The sequence below is a fragment of the Euprymna scolopes genome, chromosome 46 (genome assembly GCF_053919585.1).
Source record: "Euprymna scolopes isolate OS-2025 chromosome 46, ASM5391958v1, whole genome shotgun sequence".
NCBI lineage: Eukaryota > Metazoa > Mollusca > Cephalopoda > Sepiida > Sepiolidae > Euprymna > Euprymna scolopes.
In genome coordinates, this window is record NC_136527.1 from 49,543,896 (window position 1) to 49,555,266 (window position 11,371).

The window sequence follows — 11,371 nt, forward strand, 5'->3', positions numbered from 1 at the left end:
ATCGCTCCAGACAAGTCATGAAGCCACTTAAAAGTTTTTTTTTATTAAAATCGCTCCAGACATGGCATGAAGCCACTTAAAATGTTTGATGGGAATCGCTCCAGACACGACACGAAGCCACTAAATTTTTTTATGGAAATCGCTTCAGATAAGGCATAAAGGTACTATAAATTTTATATAAGAATCACTCCAGACACAGTATGAAGCCACTTGAAATGTTATATGAAATTTGCTCCAGACAAGGTATAAAGCCACTTAATTTTTTGTTAAATTTTCTTCAGACAAGGCATGAAGCAACTTGAAACGTTTTATGGGAAGTGCTGCAGACAAGCCTCTAGACTTTTTTATGGAAATCGCTCTAGACAAAGCATAAAGCTACTGGAAATGTTTCATGGAAATTTCTCATGAAGCCGCTTGCAATACTTTTTAAAAATCGCTGAAGTCAGTTGGAAGTTTTTCTTGAAATTACTCTAAACAAAGCATGAAGCCACTTGAAAGCTTTTATTGAAATCGCTCAAGACACAAAGCCTCTTGAAATGTCTTATGGAAACTGTTCCAGACAAGACATCATGCGACTGAAAATGTTTTATAATAATCGCTTCAGACAGGGATTGGAGCCACTTGGATTTTTTTCATGAAAATCGGTTGTCTAATCATTAACCAAGGCAATGTATTTATGTATTAATTTAGAAATCATAACGATCCATCTAAAAATGACTTCATTTTTTTAAAATTATGGTTGCCTTGGTGGGAAGTGAAATTATTTCATATGTGTTGTACAATACCTGTCGAGAGTATGTTAAATTGTTTAATATATGTATTTAAATTTCCCATCTGAGTATAGGAAAACTTATTTTAAATATGTGTTGTACATTACCCGTCCTCACAAAGGTAAAATTATTTCATATACATGCTGTAAATTACCTATCCTATGGAGGGTACAATTATTTCATACATGTTCTAGGTAGGTAAAAATTCTTTTGCTCGAAATAGAAAATTATACATGGATATTAAAAATTCCTCTATCCTAAGAATAACAGATATGTTCAAAATCAACTTCAATTTTGTAATAGTTTATATGGTCCCAAGTAACGCTGGGTATCCCTGCTAGTGTAAAATAAGCACCCACTTTCTGGCCACGTGATAATTTTTTTATTTGTTTTGTTGGCCTGCCTGAAAGCCGATTTGGTAAATTGTTATTTACTTTCCACCTTAACAATCATCTTTAACATTACAAGTTCGATAGGTTTTCGGGTATGCTGACAACGAATATCGCATTTAAATTTGGTACAAACAAGAAAGTATCTGGATATTAAACAATGCAATTGTTTGTTATCAGTGGTGGCCAATTCAGTATACACTTGCACATACAGAATTGGCCATCACCGATAACATAATGAATTACATTGCTTATTATTTGGAAAACTACTTGTTTGTGGCAAATATATGTGCGCACTTGCACATAAAAATGGTCACCACTGAAAGCACAAGGAATGACACATATCTGTATAGAGATTATACTTTATCTTTGTTCTGAAATATCCCCATGGCTTTATTGAGAGGAAAAAAAAGCCAAAAATACCTTTTGCCCAAAAACAAAGGCAAAAAGTAACCCCCTACGTAGGTGGCCATAAAGTTGGTCCTAATTTTACGTTTAATTTATATTCAAATGTGATTCCTCACATTTTGAAAAAGTACATTTTTCATATCATGAAAACTATTTCTCGTCACCATTTTTGAAGCATATATATGCTTTCATCACCCTCGAAAACTTGTAAAAGTCGTCATTGTAAAGAGTGTGGGGGGTGGAAAGATTCTAGACGTTGACCAAAGCAACAAACCTTAAAAAGTCAATGAATTAAAAAAATAATCATGATTCTTAAATGTTATGGTGTTAAATCGTAATAAAACGAAAGGAACACGGGACTTTTAGAAACAAACATGGATTCACATATATTACAGGTAAGGCGGGTTGAGCAATATCATTCCTCAACTGTTGGGCATTTGCACACAACCTCCTTGGCCACATACCAATCTTTGCTAGGCACCGGTACTCATTACCCGAAGTGACGTCACCAGAGGAAGTGACATCATGAGATAGTCCATTAATCCCATGGAGGGGCGTCTCCAACATTAAACCAATTATAGTATTACGATTCTGAATTATTTAGATGAAGAATGATTCTTTGTATTACTTGAGTGTTATTTATTGTGCAAACATTGTAAAAATAATACTTGTCGAATATTTACTTACCGGATTGTGATAGTACACTTTAATTTTGTTTTGTAAAGTAAAGGCGACATAAAATTAAACTATTTCGTATTTTGAAGACATTAATTGTCATAGTTGACTTCTAGCTGCAATCATCACAACTTACAAACGAAATATTCAAAATCTCAAACCGTGACGTGTCGCTACTTTTGCTATAGAAATAATGATTTCCATATAGCCTTGAGGAACTGCTTTTGTATAAAAAATAACTGAATACTTTTAATTATTACAAATAAAATAAAAATGTGATTAAAAAACTCGCTCCTGCACATTGATACCATCGCAGGAACAAAATACGAAGGAAGGACATTAAAATAGGATTTAGCATTTTTTTAGGTGGATACAAAAAAAACTATTCCAGTAATTTCCAACAACGAACTTCACTGTGTTTAAAAGTATCACTCCCGCGTTGCACATGCCTGTTAGAAATGTCCCTTATCTGTATCATTTTCCCCACCTGGGTTTCCACTTTTTCAACCATGAAACACATTTTTCACTGCATATGAGTCAAAACACGTCTTATTGCTGTCGTCTCTCATCATGTGTTCTTATTTCTGTCGTTTTATCTTCTCCTTCCCGTGACATCAGTGTGCACACGCTTTGCATATGTACTAAGATGGCGGCTTCTCATATTTTCACTAGTCAGCTATTCTACAACTCCTGCTGATTTTCTCACATGAGCATCATACACGTTATGCAAGTTAAATTATATATGCAGCATTTAAATAAAATCTGAGTATTATATCTCTAATTTCTTTAATAATTTATTTCAGCTGGTAAGACCCTTCTGGAAAGTTGTTTAATCCAGGTATTTTTAAAGTTGTGTAAAAAACTGATATTATTTTAGTTTTTTTTATAAGTGTGATCCATTATTTATTTTGATTGGTATTGACCATAAAAATTCAGTAAGGAACCATTATATCACTCTTGTTATTTATATATTCTTTTATTTTTCTTTCAACTATGAGTAAAATAACTTGTGTATCTATCTTTTAGATCCCTAGCCATGTGTTTGTTATGCAATTTGGATACGTTTCAAATGTTACCTGTGATAATCATCTGGGAGGATGTAAGCAAATAAACTTTTAATCCCTTCCTAATCTCGAGGTCATTCTCAGATTAGCATGAAAAAAGCTGATCATTTCCTGACATATTTTCCCTGCAATCATATGAAACTAACAAAAATTCCTTCTCTTCTCTATCTGCTTAGGTAAAACTCTTCTCTTTCCATATAGAAAGAACAGGAGAAAGAAGAGACAAGATATGCAATCAAAAAGCCAAAATGAACAATTCTCCTGACCATGCGGTAGGTCATCATCTCGCAATCGAGTTACTTATTTAAAATCCTGGTAGTTGCATGATTGGTCCAAGTGATGAGGTGTTGGTTGGAGTCTAAAACTATATGAAACGTGCTACAGGAGGAAAATGTTGATTGCTTTCATATTTCTCCTCTCTTAACAGTCCCCCAAAATTATGTGATTAAAAACAAAAACATACATTAAGAGGTTCTAATTAAAATACATGAGTACTTTTACAAAACTTTAAAATTGACATCCATTATAGATATTGGTGGTCAGTCCTAAAGTAATATGGTCACTGTTAAAATGGGCCAATATTCTATGAGATATGTTATTGATATTCTTAGCTAGTATGGATTGAGCCACACATGGGCTATGGTGATTGTCGGCTGAATGCAAGCTTCTTTTTTTGTTGTTTAACCCTTTGGTCGGTTCTGTCAATTTGGTGGCCAAAAGTTTTGAATTCTGTTAGTTACCCTGAAAATGCTTTAAGATACGAAAATAAAATCAAATATTCCAATTTTACTTTTAGGAAACTGTTCTTCACTTATATAATGTCCCTAAACCCTATACGTCCTCATCCATTATAAACGGTATGCCAGGAAGCATTATTTTCAGCAAAATCCGTCTCCACATTCACAACACCAAGTTGTAATCTTTGTGCATTTGAAACCTTCATCTCAGTTATTCATTTAGGTTGGTCTAACGGCAATAATGTTGCCTATTGTCTTAGCAGTGTAACGAAATGTCGTTTTACGATGTGCTTCATTCATGTGTATGTAACTAGGTAGCTGACATTGTCACTGGGTAAATAGTTGGTATTGGAGTCCAGGTTGGCCCACAATGAGCAATGAAATTACACCACTAAGACGATAGGCGACAACCGACCCAAGGGTTAATGTCTTTATATGGGAACACCCAATGCATGTTGAAAATCATCCGACGATAAATTAACACCAGTAGATAACACTCGATTACTTCCATGCGTTGTTACTGCTTGAGTTAATAGTTGTGTTAATAAAAAAATCATTTCTTTTGTCTTTCCAATAATCGTTATTTTATAATTCAATCCTTACGCTTCACATACTCTGTCGAAACGGTTAGATATAAGCATCTTTCAGTCTAATGCATAAAACGAAGCTCGAGAACGAAATATCCGGTACTTTTTCATAATTTGACCTGAATTCTCGGAAATTCCCATCAAGCATGGATCAGGCAAGACCAGCAATCATTGGTTTAGTCTAAACGTTGTAACAGACACAAATTTCAAAATGAAAAAAAACGGAAAATTTGGTACTTTTCATAAACCAAAAATATAATAAAAAGTGATTGAAAAAAAATTTTTTGCAAATTATTCATCAGCAAAATTTTTTTCTTCAAGAAAAGATAAATATTTTACTTTTTAACTGTTAATTATTAGGTGAATGAAAATGTTTTGAGGGCATTTTCTTGACATCATTTTCTTCATTAATATCTTGACATCATTTTCTTCAAGAATATCTTGACATCATTTTCTTTATGAATAGCTTGACATCATTTTCTTTATGAATAGCTTGACATCATTTTCTTCATTAATATTTTGACATCAGTTTCTTCATTAATATCTTGACATCATTTTCTTCATCAATAGATTGACATCAGTTTGGGGGGGGGTTCCTTGACATCAGTTTCTCCATGAATAGTTTGACATCATTTTCTTCATTAATATCTTGGCATCATTTTCTTCATTAATATCTTGACATCGTTTTCTTCATTAATATCTTGCCATTTTCTTCATTAATATCTTGACATCATTTTCCTCATTAATATCTTGACATCATTTTCTTCATTAATATATTGACATCAGTTTCTTCATTAATATCTTGACATCAGTTTCTTCATTAATATTTTGACATCATTTTCTTCATTAATATCTTGACAGCATTTTCTTCATTAATATCTTGGCATAATTGTCTTCATTAATATCTTGACATCATTTTCTTCATTAATATGTTGACATCATTTTCTTCATTAATATGTTGACATCATTTTCTTCATTAATATCTTGAGATCATTTTCTTCATGAATATCTTGACATCATTTTCTTCATTAATATCTTGACATCATTTTCTTCATTAATAACTTGACATCATTTTCTTCATTAATATCTTGACATCATTTTCTTCATGAATATCTTGACATCATTTTCTTCATGAATAGCTTGACATCGTTTTTACTTGGGCATACGGGGCTACTAATTGGGATCCTGTCTCACACGATATTGTTGAGAGCTTATCAGTGAGATGCCTGTTTATATTACATCAAAACTATTGCATGTCAGTACACTCAGAGAATAAAATAAACGTGGGGAGATGGTTTAAGTTTGAGGGAAAAACTATTACACTGAATATTTACAAGTGCTATTTCATTAGAGCACATTCAATTAAAAAAATTACAAAACAGATTCAACATTCCAGCGATGTGAATAGAATCAATTTAGTAAAATAACCGTTGTAACTTTGCTTTAGATAACGTTGTATGGTCTTTCCTTACGGGTATTGCATCCTTTTTTTGCAGAGTGTTATAATACCGCAGATGTATTCACCTATTCTCGCTTAGGACCAAATGAAAACATCATTCTTAATAAAACTACTAAAACTTGATCCGCAGTTCAGCTCTATTCTTCATATTAACAACTAACAAGTACCACACCATGGTGGCAGCAATGGGATTAGATATGTCATAAAAAAATATACGAACGGCACAATAAAACTATAACTCAAAAATAACAGGCAAACAGAAGAAAAAGAAAACTTCACACGGCATGTGGTCAAATAAATAATTCACGCAGGGACGCCATTTTACAAACCGTAAGTACGCCAACAGTTTGGCCATTTACGTACTCCTTCGTCTTGTTATTTATATTCCTTACAGTTAAATCTTGTCAGACGATGAGAAATAATAATGCCATTAATAATAAATAAATATGGCACATTTTCTACCAACAATTAACTGGTCAGACCAAACCTACGTGACCAAGGCCAAAAACGTCTAAATGCTAGTGGCTTAACTAACGAACAAAAGAAATCACCTGAACACCCATGGAATTTCTTCGAAAGCCAGCTTAGGGTGAACGTCAGCTTCAGAATTCACAGACTTAAGTTCCGTGATCAACCTTTAATTCTCCTAGGTATTTGCTAACTTCATAATTCTATTTACGTATTCACACGGACTTTCAAGATCTGAATCCCTCAGTCTTCCAAATCAAACCATGGAAAAACGTAACACCTTTCTTAACTAACCCCTTAATTGAAGTGACCTTAACCCTGTTTGTGGTCAACGGTACAAAGCGCTTTACAAAATTCTTAGATATCCCGAAAATGAGGTGTGTGATTTCTCAAAATGTTCCTCTCGGACCACTTCAGAATACCAAACTAAGAACATCCCACATACATGCTCTGAGTTATACAATTTGGTCACTTTCACAATTCACAATATTGCAGCATTTTACTTGTAATGTTCTTACGTATAAGCGGCATCTATTCTATTCTTGTTTCTTTTTTCTCCTTCGTCGGATGCACTACATAATGGCCACGTCAGCATCATAGGTCTGCTCTTGTGTTGGAAATTCTATTACTTCCAAGATTGGGCATTTGCAATGAACCTGAAGCTCACAAGTTTCCCCATCTGCAAGCTTACTCTATGTGGGTGCATTCTATCACACACCGCCGTTGCAGCTACAACAAGCGTTTCAAGCCCATAGACTTGCCGTACTAGGTGTGTCAGAATTTGGGGTGAATTTTTGACGCCCCTTACAGAAAACTGCGAATAAAATATAAAAAAGCGTAATTTCTCTTTTTAAAGTGGGTTGTTTATTTTCTTTATGGAATATACTTCCAAAATAAAGTATTAAAGTCGTTTAAAACATAATAAAAATATTTTTTATGAAAAAAGTGTTTACAAAGTGCCTGCCCTCATTCATGCAGCCATTTTGTTTAACTCAAAATATTTCTAAACTTCGACAGTTGCTTTAAACTGGAAAAATAACACCCTTAATGTTAGATATTGAAACTTTACACCCGTAACAATTTTGTTAATTTGTATGAATTTTTGTAAGGGGTAGAGTGGTACATCTCAGGATAACATACCGAGAAACATAAATATGCCGTGCTGCTGCAGGTTGCATAATTGGAAGTTTTGTTTCTTAGATAAACATATGAGAAATGAAAGTATCGGCAAACGGAAATAAAGGGATAAAAGTTTTCACCCAGTCTTAATTGGGGAGCGAGACAGGAAAATTATCTGGCTGTCTGCGTCTCTTAATTCTCATACTTAAGACTAACATAGAAAACATTATTAAGAAGTAATTAGTTAATTATATATTGGTCTCTCCTCCCATGAACAATTTCTTTTTAAATAAAAAACTTTAAAACTAGCAAGAACCAAGAGAATATAACGGCAAAGGAGAGGCAATATTTAAATCGACTTTAAAACAAACACCTTGATTGCTTCAAGGTAAAAACGCAAGTGAGAAAACACCATGCGTTTATGAAAAGACTGCACGAAGTTTTGTGGAGCATACAAATGTTGCATTAAGTTAAAAAAAATCAAGCCTATATAACTAATTTTATATAACTAATTTTATATAACTAATTTTATATAACTACTTTTATATAACTACTTTTATATAACTAATTTTATATAACTAATTTTATATAACTAATTTTATATAACTACTTTTATATAACTAATTTTATATAACTAATTTTATATAACTAATTTTATATAACTAATGCCCTGGGAAACAAAATCGGATTTTTTCAGATTTCTCAAGCTAAATCAACACACATACACAATGCCATGCACTCACATACATATATTACATACACGTGAATATTATTCGCACTATGAAACTTATTAACTCACACATCTACAAAGCTTTGTGATTATTTTGCTTTTTGTACCACGACTTTGTGATTATTTTGCTTTTTGTAACACGACTTTTATTAAAGAAATCTTACTGATTGAAATCCTTATAAAATTGTTTATATTAACAGGCTTTGTTATAAAATTTCGCTTTCCGCAATTTTTATTTAAAAAATCTATTAATTTAATTATCACTTGTTAACTGATAACTGCAATATTCATTAATGTTTCATTTATTTTCTTTAAAATAAATAAGCACTTCGTAATGTATTCTTCCTCAACTAATCCAGCAATGGTCCATGGAAAAAAGAAACACAATTTAAACAATATAAAACAGCCACACAAAATATAACTGCTACACAACTTACTATCTACGTCGAGGCTGTATATGGCTAATCAGTTTATAATTGTTGAATTTTTATTGATATCAAGATGCTGCAAAAGTTAATGGTAATTGGATGTTGTTCAACACTCTTGCTTTATCGTATGTAAATTGTGGATACCGGTTTAAGACACCCAGAGTGAATACTTCTTTGGTACACTATGGTAATCAATGCGGTTTTGCTTTTGGAAAGTTGTCAGAAACCTATGAATCCATCAGGTAGTTTCCACAGACCCTGCACTAATCATCCCCTTTAGCAAATAGTCAAGCATGGACCTTCAAAAAAGGTTGCCTCAAAATGGCCGACAGTTGTCTCATCAATGACAGACGGAGGGCATTCAGACCTAAGTGGCTATGCAACATTTTTACTAGCTCAGACAAGCGGAAGTGGGTCAGACTCATTACTTATTGAACTTCAATGGCATTAAAAAGATCTTGCACAATAAACGTATGCTGATAAAAATGATAAAAAGCTAAAACATGAAGTAGATATTTAAACATGAATACACGATATAAAATAGACGTTTTATTGAATTTAAAAATAGACGTAAAAAACTGTTAAGATGTTACGTTTGTTCTTTTGGGTGATTTTAAAGATTTACACGAGAATAAAAACTTTGTTTTTAAAAGGAAATTATGAACATAAGCAAAGTATCGAATTCGTTTCCCAGGTTTTTGCATGAGAGAATAACATTTTTTAACACAAGAACACCAACACACATAACAAGAATAGGTTTTTTTTACTTTTTAAAAATTTTATCATTTTAGTTCTCGCTGTGGATGAACGTGTAAGAAGGCATGCTATATACGCAACTGTGTGAAACTGAACTTGAAAGAGTGTTCAGTTTTTGAGCTGGATGTTTTGAAACAAGACTGTAGTTTTTGAGTTGGAAGTTTTGAGAAATTTACCTGGTAAATTGTTTGTTTACTTATACATTTTAGTTAGTTTGAAGAGATTCTCCTGTAACTTACACGTGAATTTTTAGAATATATAGATATTTATAGAGTTATTGTCCCTGTTATTGCTTCATTGTAAAAGTTTGATTTTCTAATTGTGTGAAATATTTCTTAGATTTTTCATTAAACCAGTTAGTATATTTCATACACTTTTCTCTTTTGTTTCAATTTTGATCAGTTGAAGTTCTCAGAAATCAATGGGTTCCCTACATAGCGCTCACATTTAACTCTATATGAAATGCATAGATATTGAATGTTCTTTTGTCTTCCGTATGTTTTTGCATCTGGCACAACAAATGTTCCTTCTATGCAAAGAACCACATACGTCAAAGGAATGTGGTTTGTCTCTTTTTTAATTTAATGGATTTGTTTCAGCTGGTGATGGTGCATCCTAGTGGATGCTAGGCATTCAGCCTTTATACATTTCAACCGAACAATCATATTAAGATTCTAACTTCTCTTTTTGAGCAAATTTTTAATCTCTCTTGTACTTGGTTCACCAAGTATATTTGCCAGGTAGTTTTTAAAATTCTTTTGTTTAATTTCAGTTTCTCCTATAATTACTGAAATAGAAATTTTCCAAAGATTCCAATTTTTTTCACGTTGTACATAAAACCTGGTATTTTGTTATTTTTTATTCTCACTCTTTTTAACCTAGTATTATTAAAGACATTATCTTCTGAGGTTGTGACTTTGTACGCATTTTCTCATATAATTATGTCAGGTTTAACAGCTCGTTTCAAGGCATGTAGTTTTAGGAATTGTGGAGAGTCATAGCGGATGGTGTATAACATGTCCAATTGCTGCTCCCATGACTTGCTGCAGCATTCAATATTCAACATGTTATAGATCGTCATGTGGATATATTTACACATTCCATTTTATTCCATAGTAGCCATCCTCTAGAAGAACCTGAAAACTCGATGTCAAACGGTTCACTCTCACTATTTCTGTGTATTTCAAACTTATAAAGTCCTAGATGAATGAATCCAGAAAATACCTGTCAAAATATTGCTTGGCCCATTTTTTCCAATATTCTGTAATGGAATTCTGGGGTATTTTTAATAAATCTTTTAGGGGATTTCTGTAGCAGACTTGTTTTCTACTTCTGTCATATTTGTAAAACAGTCTTGATTAAAATGGTTGGCCACTTGCGTGATAGAGGTTGTTCTGCTGGTTCTTGTTTCTTGAGGTATCGACATTTGGAAGATCATACTGTTTCTTGTGTTTTCATATGACGTGACAAATCAATCATATGTGTTAGCATAGTTGCCTTTAGTTCAAAAAGACCCACAGTCTTCACAAGATGTTTGTCTCTTTTTTGTTTTATTATGTTTTTATATGTTATTTTATTATGTTTTTATTTATGTTGTTATTTATTGTTTTTATTTACTCAGTCAAAGTTCTCAGACATCAAGGGGCCCACCACCTGAGGCTAACACTTGAACTCTATATGAGATAGATATTCGAGTGTTCTATTAAACTTCCTTATCTCTCAAACACTGGATTAGTAAAGAAATTGAGAACATAAATCACCTCTCTCCAATTTACCATTTT